Source organism: Mobula hypostoma, chromosome 1 (assembly GCF_963921235.1).
Source record: "Mobula hypostoma chromosome 1, sMobHyp1.1, whole genome shotgun sequence".
In the NCBI taxonomy this organism is placed as follows: domain Eukaryota; kingdom Metazoa; phylum Chordata; class Chondrichthyes; order Myliobatiformes; family Myliobatidae; genus Mobula; species Mobula hypostoma.
This window is the reverse complement of record NC_086097.1, coordinates 7,105,625-7,129,981: the sequence shown is the minus strand read 5'-3', so window position 1 is coordinate 7,129,981 and position 24,357 is coordinate 7,105,625. Positions and strand designations below refer to the sequence as shown.

The 24,357-nt window shown below is 39.7% G+C and overlaps 1 long non-coding RNA gene across 2 annotated transcripts in view; it reads right to left on the bottom strand.

Moving 5' to 3' along the window:
* Positions 1–24,357, bottom strand: part of LOC134344185 (uncharacterized) — a 132,052-nt gene that overhangs the window by 83,735 nt on the left and 23,960 nt on the right. The window lies entirely within an intron of this gene.

Genomic DNA, 24,357 nt, shown 5'->3' with positions numbered 1-24,357 from the left:
TTACTTATCTCTCTCTCTCTCTCTCCTCCAGGTGGACCAAAACCATGCTGTGGTTTGGACGCTTGCATTCCTCAATGACCCTGTGAACTCTATTGGCTGGAATCAGAGCTTTTGGCTCTTGGTAGGGTCACCTATGCCAAATAGGTCAATGGCTCAAAGGGTCCTCCAGATTCAAGGGTTCAGCTCAGGGTTAACAGGTGAAACAAAACTGTTACAGAAACAACAAACAGCAATGAAGAGTCCTTCGACATCTGAGCGTGATGGTATCCTTGAAACATCAGGTGGGACTTTAGAAGATGGCCAAGGGCAGACAGGGATGGAGGAGCTTCATTGCTACCCTAAATACCAGCATCCTAATGGGCAGTAAGTACATAATTTATTAATATATTGAAATACAGCGTGGAATAAACCCTTCTGTCCCTTTGATCCACACCGCCCAGCAATCCCCTGATTTAATCCAAAAAAGAATCGTGGGACAATTACAATTACCAATGAACCTACAAACCGGTATGACTTTTGATTGCGGGAAGAAACCGGAGCACCAGGAGGAAATCCACACAGTCGTGGAGAGAACGTACAAACTCCATACAGGCAGTGGCAGGAATTGAACCCAGGATGCCTGCACTGTGAAGCATTGTGCTAACCACTACACTACCATGCCATCTATTATTTATGTATCTACCTATATATATATATATATGTGTGTGTGTGTGTGTGTGTGTGTGTACGCGCGCACGTGCGTATGAATTTTTAAAATTACATTTATTTATTTATTGGTTTGTTCATTTGTGGATACAACACAGTAACAGTCCTTACTGACCCAAATGAGCCAGCGCTGCCCAATTACACCGTTGTGACGAATTAACCTACTAACCCAGGCATTTTTGGAATGTGGGAGGAAACCAGAGCACTCGGAGGAACCCCACACGGTCATGAGAAGAACGAACAAACTCCTGACAGATAAGGCCAAGGGTTGAACCCGGGCTGCCTATACTGTAATCGAGTTACACTACCATGCCACCCCTAATGAGATGCAGACTTGGATTAAAAAGATATCTGGTACATCAGGTGTTCTTTAGCAATGATACAAAAACTCCTTTAAAAATAAATTAAGTAGAATTTTGAGTTTAATATTTTTTAAAATAGGGTTTGATGTGGTAATACAATATGCACAGTGAGGCTCAATACCAGTAATCTCTTGTGTTAAGGGAACTTATCTCTATGACGCTTATAGACTGCTCACAGAAACACTTCTGAATAGTTATTATTCAGGTGTCAGTGTTGAAATGAGTTTTGACAAGGTGAGGAAAGAACTTACATTATTCTGAGCCATTCTCGGCTTCAGGACATCCCATGCAAGTCTGTGATCAAGGAAGTATTGTTGAAAACTATTCACTGTTGTAATCCTCATTCACTAAACACAAGAGATTCTGCAGATGCTGTTAATCCAGAGCAACACATACAAAATGCTGGAGGAACTCAGCAGGTCTGGCAGAATCCATGGAAATGAACAATCAGTCTAAATTTTGGGCTGAGATCCTTCTTCAGGACTTCATTTTCAAAATGGCATAAGTTTCTTTTTATTAATTTCTCCTGTGATTTCTGACCAGTGTTGGTTCTCGGTTCATCAATCCACTCATGCTAAAATGGTCAAATCATTCCGAGGTACACTAGTAATTTCTTCTCATTTTACAACCATCCAAGGTATCTCCATAACCATCCTTATTCATTTTGTTCAAACCTACACTAAAGGGCTCATATACAGTTTTTTCTACAAATTTGATTTTAAGTTGCTGGAAATGGCAACTCTCAGATGAAGAGAGGTTAAAAACTGCAAAGATTTCAACAGCAAGGAAAGAAAAAATGGAGACCCTAAATCATCTACGGATATCCCATTAACTTTTGACACAATTTCGAACCTTCTAGATGAAAAATTCAACCGTCGAGATGAAAAATTTAACCACAGATTTTCAGCGATTGAAGGAGTTTTAAAGACAGTTGAAGATAATCTTAGGTTGTTTAGACACGAATTTGAACAACAGCAAACAAGAATCTCAGAACTCGATGGAACTACTCGACGAAAGGATCAAAAGATTGAAACCTTGGAGCAAAATTTATCTTCGACATTTCAAATGTTGGAATGTTATAAATCCAAGATTATCGACCTTGAAAATCGCTCCCGGAGACAGAATTTGCGGGTAATCGGACTTACCGAAGACGTTGAGAAGGGGGATCCAGTTAAATCCTTTTCTCAATTCTTAATGGACATGTTTGGACTGGAAGCTTTGGAGACCCCTTCATTAATTGACTGGGCCCACCGTATTCCTTTCGCCAAACCAACCACAGGTTCTAAACCAAGGGTTGTTATTATTTGGTTTCATTACGTTCACATCAAGGATTGTCTGATATGAGCTGCTCGAAGCAGAAGAATGATTGAATTTCAAAGTTTCAGATTTTGTTTGGTTGAGGACTTCAGTTCTGAAGTTTTAAGGGAATGGATGGCTTTTAAAGCAATGTCTTCAGAATTTTTTCAAAAAGGTTTCAAACCAGCTCTCCTTTACCCAGCTCGTCTGAGAGTTGTCCTTCCCAATAACTCCCACCGTCCCTTTAAATCCCCGATCGAAGCTCAAAAATTTCTCGATGATCTGAATTTGCCTCCTAAGATCTAATTATTCTACTGCTTCTTTTTTCATTTTTGTTCCTGTTGTTTTTTTTTGTTAGTAATAGATTTACAGATTTGGACCTGTGATAATCCGAGGGCTTAGGTTCTTGGTCTGTAGTGTAGGTATTTTTTCTACATACTTTTCGATTAAAGTTTTTCTTTCTTAATGATTCTGTCCATTTTTCTTTAAATTCTATTTTTAAGTCAAGTCAAGTCAAGTCACTTTTTATTGTCATTTCTACCATAACTTCTGGTACAGAACATAGTAAAAATGAGGCAAAGTTTTCCAGAACCATGTTGCTACATGAAACAATACAAAAACTACACTGAACTAGGTAAGAAAAAACACAAAATCTACACTAGACTACAGACCTAGCCAGGACTGCATAAAGTGCACAAAACAGTGCAGGCACTACAATAAATAATAATAAATAATAAACAAGACAGTAGGCACAGTAGAGGGCAGTAGGTTGGTGTCAGTCCAGGCTCTGGGTATTGAGGAGTCTGATGGCTTGGGGGAAGAAACTGTTACATAGTCTGGTCGTGAGAGCCCGAATACTTCGGTGCCTTTTGCCAGATGGCAGGAGGGAGAAGAGTTTGTATGAGGGGTGTGTGGAGTCCTTCATAATGCTGTTTGCTTTGCAGATGCAGCGTGTGGTGTAAATGTCTGTGATGGCGGGAAGAGAGACCCCAGTGATCTTCTCAGATGACGCGCTATCCGCTGCAGGGCCTTGCGATCGGAGATGGTGCAATTTCTGAACCAGGCCGTGATGCAGCTGCTCAGGATGCTCTCAATACAAACTCTGTAGAATATGGTGAGGATGGCGGGAGTGGTGGGAGATGGACTTTTCTCAGCCTTCGCAGAAAGTAGAGACGCTGCTGGGCTTTCTTTGCTATGGAGCTGGTGTTGAGGGACCAGGTGAGAGTCTCCACCAGGTGAACAACAAGGAATTTGGTGCTCTTAGACTCCTCTTCTCTGCAGGGGAGTTGCTGATGTCCAGTGGAGAGTGGTCACTCCGTGTCCTCCTGAAGTCAACAACCATCTCTTTTGTTTTGTTTGCATTCAGAGACAGGTTGTTGCCTCTGCACCAGTCCGTTAGTGATGAGACCCACCACGGTTGTGTCTTGGCGAACTTGATGATGTGGTTCTTATTCTTACTTTATTCTTAGTTTCTCTGCTTTTGAAGATAATTAAGTAGAAGACTCGGGGCTTAATTTTGTGTTTGAAAGGTTTGGGGAAGTATTTGGTTATTTTCGTTTCTTTACATTTCAAGATGATGTTTATGCCTTTCTTCCTCTATGTTGTTTTTTTCTATCTTGTTGCATCATTTTCTTATTGTTTCGATTTGAAAAGTACTAACAATATTAAGTGACGCTTGTTTTTTTTCTAAAAATACTAATAAGATGATATTTTGTCCTATGCTTTCAATAACTGTAGCTTTAATTTACTTAGATTAATTTTTGGCGTGTTTTTAAATATAAATATATATCGTTGGGCTGCCTTCTAGATAGATGGGGTTAGATTTAGTGTTAAATTACTTTTTGGCTTCTCTTTGCCTTTTTTCTGGGTCTTTGTGGGTGGGGGTGGGGGTCTTTCTATTTTTAGTCTATTTTTTTCAAAGGGGCTAACTTGCAACTACAAATATTTCGGAAATGTCGTAATTTCCAGTTCCTGTTCAAACCCTTTTCTCTTCTTCCGGAGTCATGAGTTTGTACTCTAGTTAATTCTTTACATACCAAATGGTTAATTTTAGTAACATGCACAAGATTATTAACTTTGTTTCATGGAATACAAATGGTTTAAACCACCTGATTAAATGGAAAAAAATTTTAAATGTCTTCCACAGAATGAACACTTACATTATTTTTGCACAAGCAACTCATGTGAGGAGAGAGGATATTCAGTGTATTTTTAGATTTTGGCAGGATATCATTTGAACTCTAACACCAAAGTGAAAGGAGTTTCCATTTTCATAGATTCTTCAGTATCATTTATTCATTATGAAACTATTTCAGACCCAAATGGTAGATTTTTGATAATTACCGATTTACTTTTTAATAAAAAGGTTGTTATGGTCAATGTTCATGCTCCAAATATTGACCATCCTGAATTTTTTAAGTATTTGTTTACAGCTCTTCCTAATTTAAATGATTATATGCTGATAATTGGTGGAGATTTTAACTTTTGTTTAAATCCTTTGATGGATAGATCTGTTTCTAATCAGACACTTCCAAATAAATCTGCCACTCTTATCAATTCTTTTATGGTTGATAGAGGAATTGTAGAAATTTGGAGATTTTTACACCCTAAGGATAAAGAGTTTTCATTCTTTTCTCATGTATATCATAAGTACTCTAGAATTGACTATTTCTTTATTGACTCTCATTTAATTCCATTTGTTATTGACTGTAACTATGACTCCATTGCAATTTCTGACCATGTGCCTTTGAAACTATCTATCAAATTAATGGATATATTTTCTAACATTAGACAACGGCGGCTTAATTCTACTCTTCTTCAAGATTTGAAATTTATTAATTTCATTCAAGATCAGATTGATTTTTTTCTTTTCAACAAATGCTATGGAAGAAATTTCTAGTGGAATATTAAGGGACACTTTTAAAGCATATACATGTGGACTAATTATTTCGTATTCAGCTGGACTGAAAAAACAAATTAATAATGAAATACAAATACTGGTTGATAAGATCAAAGAAATTGACAAGAAATATTCTATTGCTACTAGTAAGGAGCTTCATAAAAAGAGAGTTGAGCTTCAAATGGAGCATAGCTTATTACTGACATCCTCGATCGAAAATCAATTAAATAAAACTAGGAGTCAGTTCTATATACACGATGATAAATCTGCTAAATTATTGGCTAATCAACTGAAAACTGCTTTGGTTAAACGCCAGATTCTTAAGATTCGTAAAAGTGATGGTATCCTGACCCTTGATCATGATGAGATACATATATATCCTTTCAAGAATTCTATACTTCACTGTACTAATCAGAATCTCCCGATGATCTTACTATGATGCACGGATTTTATAAGGAAATTGAATTTTCTGAAATTATTATCTGATCAACGTTTAATATTAGAAACTCCCATTACTGAAGATAAAGTTAAAAATGTTATTTTTTTCGATGAATTCAGGTAAAGCACCTGGACCGGACGATTTCACAGTAGAATTTTTCAAATCCTTTTCTAATATTCTTTCATCTTGGTTATATAGAATTTTTAATGATGCATTATCTATAGATAAATTACCACAGTCCTTTTATGGTGCTTCTATTTCCTTGATTCTTAAGAAAGATAAAGATCCCACTGAATGTGTATCATATAGGCCTATATCTTTGTTGAATGTAGATTCCAAGATTTTTTCTAAAATATTAGTGACCAGATTGGAAAAAGTATTGCCTCAAATTATTTCTGTTGATTAGATGGGATTTATTAAAAATCGTTATTCTTTTTCTAATATTAGGAGATTAATGAATATTGTTTATACACCTTCATCTAGAACTCCAGAATGTGTCATTTCACTAGATGCTGAGAAAGCATTTGACGAGGTTTAATGGACATACTTATTTAGTGTGCTTGAAAAATTTAATTTTAGTCCGACATTTATTTCTTGGATTAAATTAATGTACCTTACCCCTCCAGCGTCGGTATTTACCAATAATCAAAGATCTCCCTTTTTTCAGCTGTTTCGCGGCACCAGGCAAAGTTGTCCTCTTAGTCCATTGCTATTTGATATTGCTTTAGCACCTTTGGCCATTGCTATTCTTGAATCAACTATTAGTTTTCTTCCTTCTCCCGTCTGCATGAGATGTGGGACTTTCAAGAGACTTTGAACTTTTTGCCGTGCTCACGGCTTGTTCTTCATCAAGTTACGGTATTGTTTGCACTGTTGTAACTATATGTTATAATTGTGTGGTTTTTGTCAGTTTTGCAGTCTTGGTCCGTCCTGTGTTTCTATGATATCACACCAGAGGAATATTGTATCATTCCTTAATGCATGCATTACTAAATGACAATAAAAGAGGACTGTGTGTCCTCATAATCTAATCTAATCTAATATTTGGTATCACACGGGGGAATGAAATACATAAGGTATCACTATACGCTGATGATTTATTACTATATATTTTTCACCATGAAAAACCTTATCCGGCACTACTATCCTTGCTTAATAAGTTTAGTAATTTTTCGGGCTATAAATTGAACTTTAATAAGAGTGAACTCTTCCCTTTAACTATGCAAGTTCCAATTTATAGAGGCCCACCATTCAGACCGGTTAATGATTATTTTACTTATCTGGGTGTTAAAATTACTAAGAAACATAAGGATTTATTTAAGCATATTTTTATTTACCTTTAATTGATCAAATTAATCAAATTTTTATTAAATGGTCCCCATTGTTTCCATCAATGCTCGGTCGAATTAATGCTATTAAGATGATTCTCCTATCAAAATTTTTATACTTGTTTCAAGCATTACCAATTTTTATTTCTAAATTTTTTTTGATACTTTACATTCTAAAATCTCTTCATATATATGGCAGAACAAAAATCCTAGACTAAGAAAAAAATATTTACTTAAATTTAAAAAGGATGGTGGTTTGGCTTTACCAAATTTTAGATTTTACTATTGGGCAAATAATATCTGATATTTAATATTTTGGACACAAGATTTGGATATAACTTTACGCCTACAACGGGTAAACCTGGAATGTAAATCTGTACAAGGGTTTTCTTTGACTTCCATTTTAGTGACTTCTTTACCACTTGTTATTTCTAAATTAAATAAACAACTGGTTAATCCAATAATTAAACATACAATACGAATATGGTTTCAATTTCATAAATTTTTTGGCTTGACCCAATTTATTTTATCAAGCCCTATTACGTCTAATTTTTTCTTTCAACCTTCTATTATAGATCAAGCTTTCTCGGTATGCAAAATGAAGGGTATATTAAGCTTTCGTGATTTATTTTTGGATAACTGTTTCATGTCTTTTGAACAGTTATCTAATAAATATAATTTGCCTAGATCTCACTTATTCAGATATTTACAAATTAGAAACTTATTAAATATTAATTTACCCACATTTCTAACTTCACATCCAATTGATATTATGGAAAAAATTCTAAGCTTAAATCCTTTTCAGAAGGGTTTAATAGCATTCATTTAGGATTTGATTATGAAAATAAATTCAGGTATATCTGATAAAATTAAGATTGAATGGGAAAGAGAACTCCAACTTCATTTACCTATAGAAAAATGGGGGGAAAAATTTCAATTAGTTAACACGTCCTCTTTATGTGCTAAACATACATTGATACAATTTAAGGTGGTGCATAGGGCACATATGTCTAAAGACAAATTAGCTCGTTTCTATTCACATAGAAGCCCAATTTGTGATAGATGCCGTTCTGAAGTTGCTTCCTTGACCTGTATGTTTTGGTCTTGCCCTTTTTGCATAAATATTGGAAAGATATCTTTGATATTATTTCTACTGTTTTGCGTATTAATTTACAACCACACCCTGTTGCTGCAATTTTTGGGTTACCAATGACGGAAGATAGTTACTTATCCCCTTCAGCCTGTCGGATGATTGCTTTTTTAACATTAATGGCTAGAAAGTTTACCTTATTGAACTGGAAAGAGGTCAATCCCCCTATTACATTCCAATGGGTTTCTCAGACTATATCTTGTTTAAATTTGGAGAAAATTAGAAGTGGCACCTCCGACCCTTTGATTAAATTTGAAGAAACTTGGAGACCATTCATTCAACATTTCCATATGATGTAGTTTGACCTTATCGAATCCTTTTTTTAAACTTAAGATACATGGATAGAGGAGTGGAGTTAACGACATTACTGATTCTATCCAATGTAATATGTTAGTCTGTCTTTTTTTTCTATAGTTTTGTTTTTAGTTTTATTTAGTTTAGCTTAATATCGCTTAGTTAATTAATATTTTTTTTCTTTTCTAATTTGGTTTTTTTTAGATTTTTCCTCATTTATCCCTTTACCATGTTTAATTATATTTAGAGTTTGGGAAACTTTATACATCTGTATTATTACCAATGCTATATTTGCAATGTCAATTATTAATAATGTAATCCCAATTTCTGTTCATTAATATTGTTGTTATGTTTATAATTTTGAAAATTAATAAAAAGATTGGAAAAGAAAGAAAGAACAAAATGCTGGAGGAACTCAGTAAGTCAGGCAGCATCCACAGAAATAAACAACCAGTTGACATTTCAAGCTAAGATGCTTCTTCAGGACTGGCGGAGAAGAGTCTTGGCCCAAAGCGTCGGGTACTTGTTTAGTTCTGTGGATGCTTTCTGACCAGCTGAGTTCCTCCAGCATTCTGTGTGTGTTCCACCTCACCATTTCTAACCTCTTAATCATCCCTGAATTATAGGTATTTTTAGTTGTCAAGGCCCTGAGCTTTGTAATTCCCTATTATATCTCTGTATCTGTGCTCCACTTTGGCCCTTTAAGAACCATCATTTACACTCGCTTCCTAGAGTTGTACAGCACACTTGGAGAGATATCACTGGTCCTTCATTATTGTTGGGTCTAAGTTCTGGAATTCCCCACCATTTCATCATCATACGACATAGGAGCATAATTAGGCCATTTGGTCCATCTAATCTGCTCTGTCATTCTATCATGGCTGATTTAATATCCTCTCAACTCCATTCTTCTGACTTTTCTCACAACCTGTGGTGCCCTGAGTAATCAAGAACCTACAACCTCAGCTGTAAATATACTCAATGACTTGGCCTTCCAAACCATCTATGACAATGAATTCCACAGGTTCACCACCCGCTGGCTAAAACAATTCCTCCTCATCTCATTTCTAAATAGAGGTCCCTCAATTCTGAGACTGTGCCCTCTTGTCCTAGACTCCTTCACCATAGGAACCAGCCTCTTCACATCCACTTTATCGAGGCCTTTCAACATTCAATAGATTTCAATAAGATTCCCCCCTCAGTTTTCTAAACTCCAGCAAGAACAGTCCTAGAGCCAACAGATGTTTCTCAAATGTTGACTCATTCATTCCCGGAGACATTCTCATGAAGCTCCTCTGGAGCCTCTGCAATGCTAGCAGCAAATATAGTAAATTGTTGTAAAGTACATTAAAGGTTAAACATGAAATGTGTTGATATGGCTGCAGAGCAGTCAGTGCATCACTTCACAGCACCAGTGATCACTGACTGGGTTTCAATTCCTGCCGCAACCTGTATGTTCTCCCCATGTTTGCGTGGTTTTCCTCTGGGTGCTCTAGTTTCCTCCCACAGTCCAAAGACATAGGGGTTAGGGTGTTTTTGGAGTAAAGACATATAGCGAAATGTTAACTATTAACTTCAGCAACTAACTTCTGCCACCAGTCTTCAGACCTGAATATGAACTGTCGATTAAGTTTAAAATGCAGCTCTCGACAATGGGTTCTGAAGAGCCGTGAACTGCAGTGAATTGGAAAATCAGACAATGCTGATTTAACATTCATCTTGGGTGTCTGTAGTGTGGATGCAGAGAAGGAGATGTGGAAGCTATATGTAATACAAAGGAAGCATTGTAGATATGTAGATATTTTTGTCATATACATTAATGATCTGGATGATGGGGTGGTAAATTGGATTAGTAAGTATGCAGATGATAGGTGGTGTTGTGGATAATGAAGTAGGTTTTCAAAGCTTGCAGAGAGATTTAGGCCAGTTGGAAGAGTGGGCTGAAAGATGGCAGATGGAGTTTAATGCTGATAAGTGTGAGGTGCTACATTTTGGTAGGACTAATCAAAATAGGATATACATGGTAAATGGTAGGGCTTTGAAGAATGCAGTAGAACAGAGTGATCTAGGAATAATGGTGTATAGTTCCCTGAAGGTGGAATCTCATGTGAATAGGGTGGTGAAGAAAGCTTTTGGAATGCTGGCCTTTATAAAGCAGAGTATTGAGTATAGGAGTTCGGATGTGATGATAAAATTGTACAAGGCATTGGTAAGGCCAAATTTGGAGTATTGTGTACAGTTCTGGTCACCAAACTATAGGAAAGATGTCAACAAAATAGAGAGAGTACAGAGAAGATTTACTAGAATGTTACTTGGCTTTCAGCACCTGAGTTACAGAGAAAGGTTGAACAAGTTAGGTCTTTATTCTTCGGAGCGTAGAAAGTTGAGGGGGGACTTGATAGAGGTATTTAAAATTATTAGGGGGATAGATAGAGTTGACGTGGATAGGCTTTTTCCATTGAGAGTGGGGGAGATTCAAACAAGAGGACATGAGTTGAGAGTTGGGGGAAAAGTTTGGGGGTAACACCAGGGGGAACTTCTTTATTCAGAGAGTGGTGGCTGTGCGGAACGCGCTTCCAGTAGAAGTGGTTGAGGCAGGTTCAATGTTGTCATTTAAAGAACAATTGGATAGGTATGTGGACAGGAAAGGAATGGAGGGTTATGGGCTGAGCGCAGGTCGATGGGACTAGGTGAGAGTAAGCATTCGGCACGGACTAGGAGGGCTAAGATGGCCTGTTTCCATGCTGTAATTGTTATATGGTTATATATATTATAAATATAGAATTGCCCTTTGATTCTTAGCATATAAAAAGACATGAAATATTGGGTCAACAGGTCTCTTCCTCAGAAGGGGTCTCAATATGATGCTGGCTGTGTCTCATTTAGTCAAATAAAAGTCTTCTTCATATCCACCAGCTGCGTCTCTCCAGTGACTTTATTCACGCGACAACAGTGGGCATAGTATGTTGGCACCAGAAGGGTGACAACACTTGCTGGCAGCCCTGCACAGACCTCGCTGATTTGATTTGATGCAAATGATGCATTTCACTGTATGTTTCCATGTTTTAGTGTACATTTGACAAATAAAGCTCATTGGTCTTCAATCTGTTTGCCTTTTCTGCAACAGGAAGTGAGCAATTATTTAAAAAAAAATCACTGTCATATCAATAATTCAGGACACAACCATTTAGGAAGGTGTAAATGATTTCAAAGCCACCTCTGTTGGTAACACACCTTTCTGAGCTCAGACCTGCCCGATTGGAAGGAGTGACCTTTAGAAGGCTTCAGGGTTCCAGCGTTGTTCAGCTCAGCTGAGCACACAGGAAGGGAACTGACCCAACGAGTCCTGTGTAAGCAAGTGATTCGTAGAACAGACACAGACAAATATTTTTAGAAAGAGAATATTTCTTTCCCCAATATCAATTGGGTGAGTTAGTGAATAGTTCAATTCTGTTGTTCTCTGTAAGGAGTCTATACATCTTCCCTGTGGATTGCATGGTTTCTTCTTCTGGCATTCCGATTTCATCCCAAAGTCTAAAGGCATACCAGTAGGTTAATTGGTCATTGCGAATTGTCCTTTCATTTGTTAAGGGTTAATCAGGGGTTGTTAGGCCCCGTGTTTCGAAGAGTTGGAAGGGCCTATTCTGTGCTGTTTCTCAGTAAGTAGTACAGTAAATATAGTAATCCAGTTTAAGATAATATGATTATTATTTCAAAGTGTTCTCATATGGTGTAGCAATTCATTGTCAGAATAATCCTTCTTTTAGAAGTAACCGGTAAGGTTAGAAAGTTCTCTTTGCTTCCGCTTGCTCCTTTTGAACAGCCTGTAATGTATCATATCCCTACTGTACTGTGTGTGGTCCACTGGTGTGTGTAAATCAGAATGAGTAGGCTTGTGACACTGAATTTATTGGCCAGATGTCAGGAAACTTCATTTTTAGACAAGCCAGAGAAAATAATGTTGCTGCTGGCTGAATTGGGGGACCACATTTCTCTTATGGTCCCCTTGACCAGAAAACCCTGCAAAAGTTAATGGATACAGCCCAGTCCATCACGGGTTAAGTCCGCCCCACCTTTGAGCACGTCTGGTACAAAGAGTTGTTGCAGGAAAACAGCCTCCATCATCATGGTCAGTCACCATCCAGGACGTGCTCTCTTCTCACTGATGCCGTCAGAAAGGAGGTACAGGAGACTCAACACTCTCACTACCAGGTTCAGGAATAATTACTAACTCTCAAACATAAGGCTCTTGGACCAGAGGGGATCAGTTTATTCAACTTAACTCGCTCCATCACTGAAACGTTCCCACGACCTATGGGCTCGCTTTCAAGGACTGTTCATCTCAGGTTCTCTTAATTTATTGCTTTCCTATTTATTATTATTATTTATTTCTCTTTATATTTGCACAGCTTGTTGTCTTTTGCACATTGGCTGAACACCCAAGTTGATGCAGTCTATTATGGCTATTATTCTATTATGGATTTACTGAGTATGCCCACAAGAAAATGAATGTCAGGGTTGTATGTGGTGACATACATGTACTTTGAGAATAAATTTACTCTGAACTTTGGTATCTAGTGTTCTTTAATTATCTAAAACAATATGCAAACTTTAAATTGAAACGTCATCTATTTATTTTGCCATGGGAGATGAGCACAGTACTGATTTGGAATTTTATCCATTTCTATAGGCACTTGGCTTAGCCAGTAGCAGTCTTGCCTGAGTCAGAACCTCACTCCAGCAGCAAGAGACATAACACAGACTATCTTTCTGAGCGGGCATTGCCTTTATGATAGGGTGCTGAGTGGGCATTGTGTTTCTGAGAGGGTGCTGAGCGGGCATTGTGTTTCTGAGAGGGTACTGATCGGGCATTGTGTTTCTGAGAGGGTGCTGATCGGGCATTGTGTTTCTGAGAGGTTGTTAAGTTGGCATTGTGTTTCTGAGAGGGTGCTGATCGGGCATTGTGTTTCTGAGAGGGTGCTGAGCGGGCATTGTGTTTCTGAGAGGGTGCTGATCGGGCATTGTGTTTCTGAGAGGGTGCTGATCGGGCATTATGTTTCTGAGAGGGTGCTGAGCGGGCATTGTGTTTCTGAGAGGGTGCTGATCGGGCATTGTGTTTCTGAGAGGGTGTTAATTTGGTATTGTGTTTCTGAGAGGGTGCTGATCAGGCATTGTGTTTCTGAGAGGGTGCTGAGTGGGCATTGTGTTTCTGAGAGGGTGCTGAATGGGCATTGTGTTTCTGAGAGGGTGCTGATCAGGCATTGTGTTTCTGAGAGGGTGCTGAGTGGGCATTGTGTTTCTGAGAGGGTGCTGAATGGGCATTGTGTGTCTGAGAGGGTGCAGATCAGGCATTGTGTTTCTGAGAGGGTGCTGAGTGGGCATTATGCTTCTGAGAGGGTGCTGATCGGGCATTGTGTTTCTGAGAGGGTGCTGAGTGGGCATTGTGTTTCTGAGAGGGTGTTGAGTGGGCATTGTATTTCTGAGAGGGTGTTGAGTGGACATTGTGTTTCTGGGAGGATGCTGATCAGGCTTTGTGTTTCCAAGAGGGTGTTGAGTTGGCATTGTGTGTCTGAGAGGGTGCTGAGTGGGCATTGTGTTTCTGAGAGGGTGCTGATCGGGCATTGTGTTTCTGAGAGGGTGCTGATCGGGCATTGTGTTTAGGGTGCTGAGCGGGCATTGTGTGTCTGAGAGGGTGCTGAGTGGGCATTGTGTTTCTGAGATGGTGTTGAGCGGGCATTGTGTTTCTGAGATGGTGTTGAGCGGGCATTATGTTTCTGAGAGGGTGCTGATCGGGCATTGTGTTGCTGTGTTTTAGATGACATTTTTATTTTTTCTGCTAATTCAGATAGAAGTAACAGTTAAAATTCAACTTACCAAAAGATTTACTTGATATACTGTACAATCGTGAGATTCATCTTCTGCAACCAACCACGAAACAAAGGAGCACCAAAGAACATATTTTTTAAAATCCACACAACAAAGATCGTCATACACTCTATGTGCGAAAAGGAACAAATCATGCAAGCTATAAAAAAGCAAGAGTTCCCAGCAGTGGGTCCACAGCCACCGAAGCAGTTCAGCACCGCAGCAGATCCAGAATCCTGATGGCTGTAGGCCACAACTAGAGTCCGTTCAGCGCTGAAACAAGTGGTGAAGCCTTACAGAGTACTGAGCACTGGGTCATCACTCTCAGCCTCAACACCCTGACCTTTAGATCTGGTTTGGCACTTTAATCAACTAAATATCAGTTCGCTTTCCTCTCTCCGGCTGGGGCTTCAGCACATTAATCCATCCCAAACTTCCATTCAGCCCTAAGTCCGCTCCAGCAATGGCTGCTATATCTGTACCTGCATTTTTGTGAGAGTCCTGTCCAGTCCAATCATTTTCACTGTTACTGAAAAAAAATGTTCGGAGAAGTTCTCATTATGAGCCCGTCAACGTTCTTCCCCCAATCATCAACATTAAAAGCAGATGATCTTTGTCTCAATTGTTGTTGCAGGATCACAGGACTTGCAAAATGCTGCTGTACATTTTGACAGAATATTGTAAACACATAAGAACTAAAAGTGATTGTAATTCAGTTGTCATTTTGAACATGCCCTCTCATTGTTTCATTGTTTCACCCATGCCTCCTTTCTCCGCCCTCCCCCACCCCCACCCCAGCAATCCTTCTCTCCCAACAGTTCCACCCTCAGTGCAACACCCTCATCATTTCCAATAACCTCACCACTTGCTCCGACCAGATTTACAAACTCGCCCTCTGTTCCACATTGACAAATACAGTCCCATGTAAACCTGTTAGGTACCCCAGCTATACATATGTGTGCCTAAGACTTTTGCACAATACTGTATATATATATTGTTATAGGTACATACATACATCTAGATGTGTGTATATATATATATACGATTAGATTCAACTTTATTGTCATTGTGCCAAGTACAGATACAAAGCCAATGAAATGCAGTTAGCATCTAACCAGAAATGCAAAGAATGGTTTTATTTACAAAATAACATACATAGAACATAAGCATAGAATAGTACAGCACAGTACAGGCCCTTCAGCCCACATTGTTGTGCTGACCCTCAAACCCTGCCTCCCGTATAAGCCCCCACCTTAAATTCCTCCATATACCTGTCTAGTAGTCCCTTAAACTTCACTAGTTTATCTGCCTCCACCAATGACTCAGGCAGTGCATTCCACGCACCAACCACTCTCTGAGTAATTAACCTTCCTCTAATATCCCCCTTGAACTTCCCACCCCTTACCTTAAAGCCATGTCCCCTTATATTGAGCAGTGGTGCCCTGGGGAAGAGGCACTGGCTATCCACCCTATCTATTCCTCTTATTATCTTGTACACCTCTGTCATGTCTCCTCTCATCCTCCTTCTCTCCAAAGAGTAAAGCCCTTTCTCCCTTAATCTCTGATCATAATGCATACTCTCTAAACCAGGCAGCATCCTGGTAAATCTCCTCTGTACCCTTTCCAATGCTTCCACATCCTTCCTATAGTGAGGCGACCAGGAATGGACACAGTACTCCAAGTGTGGCCTAACCAGAGTTTTATAGAGCTGCATCATTACATCTCAACTCCTAAACGCTATCCCTCGACTTATGAAAGCTAACACCCCATAAGCTTTCTTAACTACCCTATCCACCTGTGAGGCAACTTTCAGGGATCTGTGGATATGTACCCCCAGATCCCTCTGCTCCTCCACACTGCCAAGTATCCTGCCATTTACTTTGTACTCTGCCTTGGAGTTTGTCCTTCCAAAGTGTACCACCTCACACTTCTCCGGATTGAACTCCATCTGCCACTTGTCAGCCCATAACTGCGAATATAAAGTGCTACAGCACACACATATAAAAGTACTGAGACAGTACAATATGGGTGCAATACTGCTTAGCGCTGTGATGTGAGGTTCAGCAGGGTCACAGCCTTAGGGAAGAAGCTCTTCCTGTGCCTGCTGGTGCGGGAGCGGAGGCTCCTGTAGCGCCTACCAGATGGGAGGAGAGTAAAAAGTCCATGGTTTGGGTGAGATGCATCCTGGATAACGCTTTTCACCCTGTCCAGGCAGCGTTTATGGTAGATGTTCTCAATGGTGGGCAATTGGGTGCCAATAATCCGCTGGGCAGTTTTCACCACACGCTGGAGTGCTTTGCGGTCTGATACAGGACAATTGCCATACCACACTGAGATGCAGTTGGTGAGTATGCTCTCAATGGTACAGCGGTAAAAGTCCGTCAGTGTCCTGGGACAGAGGTGAGCTTTCTTGATGCTCCACAGTAAATAAAGGTGCTGTTGCATTTTTTTGATCAGGATGGAGGAATATATTTATATATATATATTTATATACACTGTGTATGTGTGTGTATTATGTATGCATACAGTATATATAAGAAATACATTAAATACAAATTTGATTTTCTTTTTATATATATTTGTTACTGAAATTGATATTTTTTATCATTATGTATTGCAATATGCTGCTGCTACAAAACATTAAATTTCATGATATACATATGTCAGAGGTACTAAACCTGATTCTAATTATCAGACATTTTGAAACAACATGCTTAATTATTGCTTCAAGTCAACTTCAAAGTTCAATGTTCAACGTTCAAATTACATTCAGTATCAAAGTATATGTACAGTTGAAGCCAGAAGTTTGCATACACCTTAGCCAAATACATTTATACTCGGTTTTTCACAATTCCTGACATTTAATCCTAGAAAACATTCCCTGTCTTAGGTCAGTTAGGATCACTACTTTATTCTAAGAATGTGAAATGTCAGAATAATAGTAGAGAGAATGATTTATTTCAGCTTTTATTTCTTTCATCACTTTCCCAGTGCGTCAGAAGTTTACATACACTTTGTTAGTATTTGGTAGCATTGCCTTTAAATTGTTTAACTTGGGTCAAACGTTTTGGGTAGCCTTCCACAAGCTTCTCACAGTTTCAGTTCGCCCCACAAATTTTCTATCGGATTGAGGTCAGAGCTTTGTGATGTCCACTCCAATACCTTGACTTTGTCATCCTTAAGCAATTTTGCCGTAATTTTGGAGGTATGCTTCGGGTCATTGTCCAGAAGACCCATTTGCGACCGAGCTTCAACTTCCTGGCTGATGTCTTGAGATGTTGCTTCAATATATCCACATAATTTTCCTTCCTCATGATGCCATCTATTTTGTGAAGTGCACCAGTCCCTCCTGCAGCAAAGCACCCCCACAACATGATGCTGCCACCCCCATGCTTCACGGTTGGGATGGTGTTCTTCAGTTTGCAAGCCTCACCCTTTTTCCTCCAAACATTACGATGGTCATTATGGCCAAACAGTTCAATTTTTGTTTCATCAGACCAGAGGACATTTCGCCAGAAAGTAAGGTCTTGTCCCCATGTGCACTTGCAAACTGTAGTCTGGCTTTTTTTATGGCGGTTTTGGAGTAGTGGCTTCTTCCTTGCTGAGCAGCCTTTCAGGTTATGTCGATATAGGACTCGTTTTACTGTGGATATAGACACTTGTCTACCTGTTTCCTCCAGCATCTTCACAAGGTCTTTTGCTGTTGTTCTGGGATTGATTTGTATTTTTCGTGCCAAAGAACATTCATCTCTAGGAGACAAAATGCGTCTCCTTCCTGAGCGGTATGACGGCTGCGTGGTCCCATGGTGTCTATACTTGCGTACTATCGTTTGTACAGATGAACGTGGTACCGTCAGATGTTTGGAAATTACTCTTGAGGATGAATCAGACTTGACATCATTTTCTGACCTCAATCCAATAGAAATTATATGGGCAGAGCTGAAAAAGCGTGTGCGAGCAAGGAAGCCTACAGACCTGACTCAGTTACACCAGTTCTGTCTGGAGGAATGGAACAAAATTCCAGCAACTTACTGTGAGAAGCTTGTGGAAGGCTACCTAAAACATTTGACCCAAGATAAACAAGTTAAAGGCAATGCTATCAAATACTAATAAAGTGTATGTAAACTTCTGACCCACTGGAAAAGTGATGAAAGAAATACAAGCTAAAATAAGTCATTCTCTCTACTATTATTCTGACACTTCACATTCTTAGAATAAAGTAGTGATCCTAACTGACCTAAGACAGGGAATGTTTTCTGGGATTAAATGTCAGGAATTGTGAACAACTGTGTTTAAATATATTCGGCTAAGGTGTATGTAACCTTCTGATTTCAACTGTATATATCTATTATACAACCTTGAGATTCATCATATAACAGCCATGGAACAAAGACCATCACACCCAATATGCAGAGAGAAAGAACACTTTTCCACCTGATCCACCATATCCCTGTGGCTACATAGCAAAAAAACGCTGGCTGTAAAATAATTTGGGACGCTTTGCAGATGCGGCTAATTAAAAAGTATATAATGGTAAATTTATTTGTATTACTCTTTTGGGAATGTTCACAACTGACACTGATAAAGTTGAAAAGAGTAAAACTGATAGCTGTACAACGATTCCAGATATGGCATTTACAGGCTAAAAATTCTCAGGAGAAGCAGAGATGAAAGACCATATCTTATGGAGGACCATAAGACATAGGGACAGAATTAGGCCATTCAGCCCATCAGGTCTGCTCAACCATTCTATCATGGCTGATTAATTACCCATCTCAATCTCATTCACCATCCTTTTCCCTGTATCCTTTGATATACTGACAAATCAAAAGATATTAACCTCCAATTTGAATATACCCAGTTACTTGTCCTCCACAGTCATCCATGGCAATATATTCCACAGGTTCACCACCCTCTGGCTAAAGAAATTCTTCCACATCTCTGTTCTAAATAGATGTCCCTCCATTCTGAGGCTATGCCTTCTGGTCCCAGACTCTCCCACTATAGGAAATATCCTCTCCACATCCACTCTACTGAAGCCTTTCAATATTTGATAGTTCTCAAAGATAATGCCCCCTCATTCTTCTAAACTCCAGTGAGCAGAGGCCCAGAGCCATCAAATACTCCTCATATATTAACCCATTCATTCCCAGAATCATTCTTGTGACCCTCCTTTGGACACTCTCCAATGATGGCACATCTTTTCTTAGGTAGGGGATCCAAAACTGCTCACAATATTCCAAGAGCGGTCTGACCAATCCCTTATAAAAGGGAGATTCAGGATGTACAAGTCATTGGATGGAATGAGAAACAGCTTGACACAACTAAACATGTTGTGTTGGGAAAACAGTAATGATATAATGTCGGTCTGCAAAAACAGAAAAAAATTCAAAGAGTGAGTGTTAAGCACCGATAAACTCACAGGCCTGAGGCAGAGTACAGAAAGTGAAAGGGCAGGCAAAGGTTATAATATGGAGCATTAAGATTGAGATACAGTGACCATGCATCTCTTGCCAAGCTGATGAACTGCATTATCTAGGGAAAAGGCAACAAGGCATTAATCCAGAAGTAATGCCTCCCTAAAGTAGGGGTTACAACAGATATTCTTGGTCTGCTATAGCCTTCACTGTGAATTTATTCAAGGACAATATATTATCCAAAGTTAAAGCATTTCATTTATCTAAAATAATATGACAAACATGAAAATCAGAGAAGGTTTTTTCTTATCGTTGTCTTACATGACATGAATTTGCTGCTTTGCAGCTGCAGAACAGTGCCAAGACATAAAATTACTGAAAATTACAAAACAAGTATTGTGTAAACAAAAAAGGGATAAGGTCAAATTATGAGCTCATGGGTTGTTCAGGGATCTGATGATAAAGGATCTGTTTGGGAGGGTGCCAGCGAGCAATGTGACCAATGGCGACATCCTTCAGACAGTTCACAAACCGACTTCATTTACTTCTTCTGCTTCCAAATATGCTTCTACTGTTCAGCTGTGTGTGACTGGAACCTGTGATTTACATTTTGATGGTGTGTTTCTGGGCCAATTGAGTGGTCAGGCACTTTGCTGTCTCTGAGTGAGTTCAATGAGGTTTGGAGCTGAGTGTGTGGCCTGGAGGTCTGGAAACCTGAAGGCAGAGCACGAGCCCATGATCGACTCCATTGCTTCTCTCTGACTGTGACATCAAGGGTACGAGCTCACGATTGACTCAATTGCTTCTCCCTGATTGAGGACTGAGCAAGGTTGACATCAACGAGGACAAGGTTGGAGGATGGGTGGATGTAATGTGCCGTCTGCCTGCATTGGAACAGTTCATTCTACTCACTTGCTGCTGCCGGAGAAAGGGAGTCTTAGGATCCACATTACAAAGATTGAATGAAAAGGCTGAGGACCAATTTTGGGGGACTTTGGAGTTCATGTTGCATGTGTTTCTGGATTCTGGTTACTCTTTTTTTTACTGTTCTTGAGTGGTTGGATGGAGGTGATTGATGTGGTCTGGTTTGCTTCAGTGAAGAATGCTTGCCTATGGCCTGCAATAGGCAAGCAGTGTGATATTAAACTGAAGTAAACTGAATACTACTGGAGTCTTAGTTTGATATTCAATATTCTATGCATTGCCCACTTGCTTTTTGCCGTTTGTGCAATTTACTCTTTATTTGTGTGTTAGGTGTTAGATGTTTTCTTGAATGGGTTCCACGGTGTTTTTTTGTGTCATGGATGCCTGTGGGAGGAGAAATCGCAGAGCTGTATTCTGTATACATACTTTGATAATAAACGTACTTTGAATCTTTGAATCTGACCTCCTGAATGACTGCATGAGGACCTTCAGATGAATATGTTAGTTAAAAAGAAGGAAATGTATTTTTTTATACAGTACTTCGTAGAACCTCAGGTTATCCCAGAGCTCCTAAAAGCCCATAAGGCTGTAAAGAAGGAAACACAGCAGCTAATTTGCACACTGGAACCTCTCACAGAAAGAGAAGCAGCAAGTGGAACTTCAACCAGAGTTGGATGCACTTAGAGAAGTGTAGCAAGGCAAGTGGATATACATTAACAAGAGAAAATCTACAGATGCTGAGCACACAAAATGCTGGACTAACTCAGCAGGCCAGGCAGCATCTATGGAAAAGAGTGAACAGTAGATGTTTCATGCTGAGACCCTTCATCAGGAGGGATATATATTAAATTGTTGGATATTGAATGGTGCAGAGGAACAGAGGAACCTTTGTATGTAAATCCATAGATCCTTAATGTCAGGAAAAATTGATAAGATGCTTAGAAGATGTCATGGAATGTTTTTTTATTAGTCAAGTTTAGAATATATAAGAAGATGAATAACAGTTTTATGTTACCTTATCTTATAACAATTTTGAGAATTGTCACCTTGTTGTGGAGGAATCCTGAGATCCCAAGAGTGATGCTGTCTGGAGCTTAGCTATCTGGTCACTAATGGCAATACGGTCAAGGGGGAGTTTCCAGAGCGATTCAATCAAGACCTCCATGGTGGAGCTGGGAGAAGATGGTGACACATCACAATGGCTGAGACAGCAGAGGAAGGCTGCTCTTGCCATCCCATCATTCCATGCTACTAAACCCTGACCCCCAATCTGTCAAGGACCATGTGTTGGCTGCCCGTGCATCAGCCCTCCCATGTTAAACAAAGTTAAACAAAGTTAATGAGGGAGCAGTAGATTTTTATGAGAAGACAGTGGGATTGGAAAATTGTTGCTCTGAGGGAAAGACTGGATAATGTGCATCTTTTCCTGTTGGGAACAGAGTCAGCTGAGAAGAAACCAGAAGTATACGAAATCATGAAGTGCCTGGCAGGAGTACTGTTTCATTCAGCAGTGGGGTGAAAAGCAAGGAGCCATAGATTTAATGTAATTGGTAGATGTATGAAAGAAGATATAGAAGTTACCACTCCTCAACCATCAGGCTAGAGCAATTGCTACCATCAGGCTCTTAAATAAAAGGGGTAACTACACTCACTTGCCCCATCATTGAAATGTTCCTACAACCAATGATCTCACTTTAAATACTCTTTATCTCATGTTCTTATTATTTAGGGCTATATATTTATGTTTGCATTTGCACTGATGGTTGTCCTTTGCACCCTGATTGATCTTTCATTGGTCCTGTTATGGTTACTGGTCTATAGATTTGCTGAGTATGCCCAAAGGAAAATGAATCTCTGAGTTGTATTTGGTGACATATACTGTATATACTTTGAACTTTGAAAAGGAAACAGAATTTCATCCCTTGTGAGTGTGGCAGAGGTTTGTACCACATAACTTGGAAACTTAATGAATGGAGTCAGAAAAAGCTTCATCTGATTGAAACAGTGTTGGATGTGTACTCAACCTGCAGGGAAAGGTCGTCATGCTGAAGCAGAGGGTAAGCCTAGATCATGCTTCTTTGACTTGCACAAACACAATCCGGTGAAATTATTGTAATACTTATATGTGATTCCATTATTTAATACTGATAATCAGTATTGGCCATGACCCCAGGGACCATTCACATAGTCATAGTCATAGTCATACTCATACTTTATTGATCCCAGGGGAAATTGGTTTTCGTTACAGCTGCACCATAAATAATTAAATAGTAATAAAACCATAAATAGTTAAATAGTAATATGTAAATTATGCCAGGAAATAAGTCCAGGACCAGCCTATTGGCTCAGGGTGTCTGACCCTCCAAGGGAGGAGTTGTAAAGTTTGATGGCCACAGGCAGGAATGACTTCCTATGACGCTCTGTGCTGCATCTCAGTGGAATGAGTCTCTGGCTGAATGTACTCCTGTGCCCAACCAGTACATTATGTAGTGGATGGGAGACATTGTCCAAGATGGCATGCAACTTGGACAGCATCCTCTTTTCAAACACCACCATCAGAGAGTCCAGTTCCATCCCCACAACATCACTGGCCTTACGAATGAGTTTGTTGATTCTGTTGGTGTCTGCTACCCTCAGCCTGCTGCCCCAGCACACAACAGCAAACATGATAGCACTGGCCACCACAGACTCGTAGGACATACTCAGCACCTGAAGTATCATGGCATCTTTTACACTCTCTTGAGTGAACAACTAAATCCTTGGTTGAATATTTCAAGAATCAAATTTATTTATCAGTGTACATTGAAACACCCAGTGAAATGTGTCATTTGGTTTACAACTGACACACCCGAGAGTGTGCTGGGGGCAGACTGTAAGTGTTGCCACATATTCAGGCACCAACAAATCAACCCCACATTGCTCGGCAGAACAATACAGTACACAACAACATAGAGCATAACAAGCAACAAAACAAGAAAGGCAAAACAAGCCTCATTTCTCCCTCGCACCCACCCATGCACATACACAATCCATCAACCACGGGACAGGCCATCTTCAGCCTCCAGCAGATACTGGCTCACAGACACCGGGCTTCGATTTCTTGAATGGACCCGCTGAGATTTGCAGATTGGAGCTCCAGCAACAGGCTTCAATTTCTGGACTTCTGATTGACCCTCGGGCCTCCATCCTTGGCACCGATCGTAGGATCTCCTGATCACTGCATTCTCGGCCTTGAGCTCTGGACTCGTCGATAATGGGACCCTGAACACTAGGCCTCAAACTCCAACCTCACCGATTTGTCAACCCTGAGGGCTATCAAACCTTGTTCCACTTGCCTGCATGGAACTCCGAAAACCCACTGGCCCTGGGGGTGCCATCAGCCCTCGTCCATGCCGGTATGAAGACTACGGATGTCCCGTACACACAGTGCTGGCCTTTGGGCATGTGCAGAGGCTTAGACTCTGGCCTGACCTCTAATTACCCCACATCCTTGTCAATAAACCCTAACTTCATCCCCTCAGTTCTGCACAGAAATATTATCAAAGACTTTGAATATACTGATCTTTGGAGTGGGAATCAAACCCAAAATGTTTAAAGTCAGAGGCAAAAACACTTCTAAGTGATATCAGTCAATTGTAGTAATGACAATCAGAAGAAGATCAACTCACTGAATTCGGT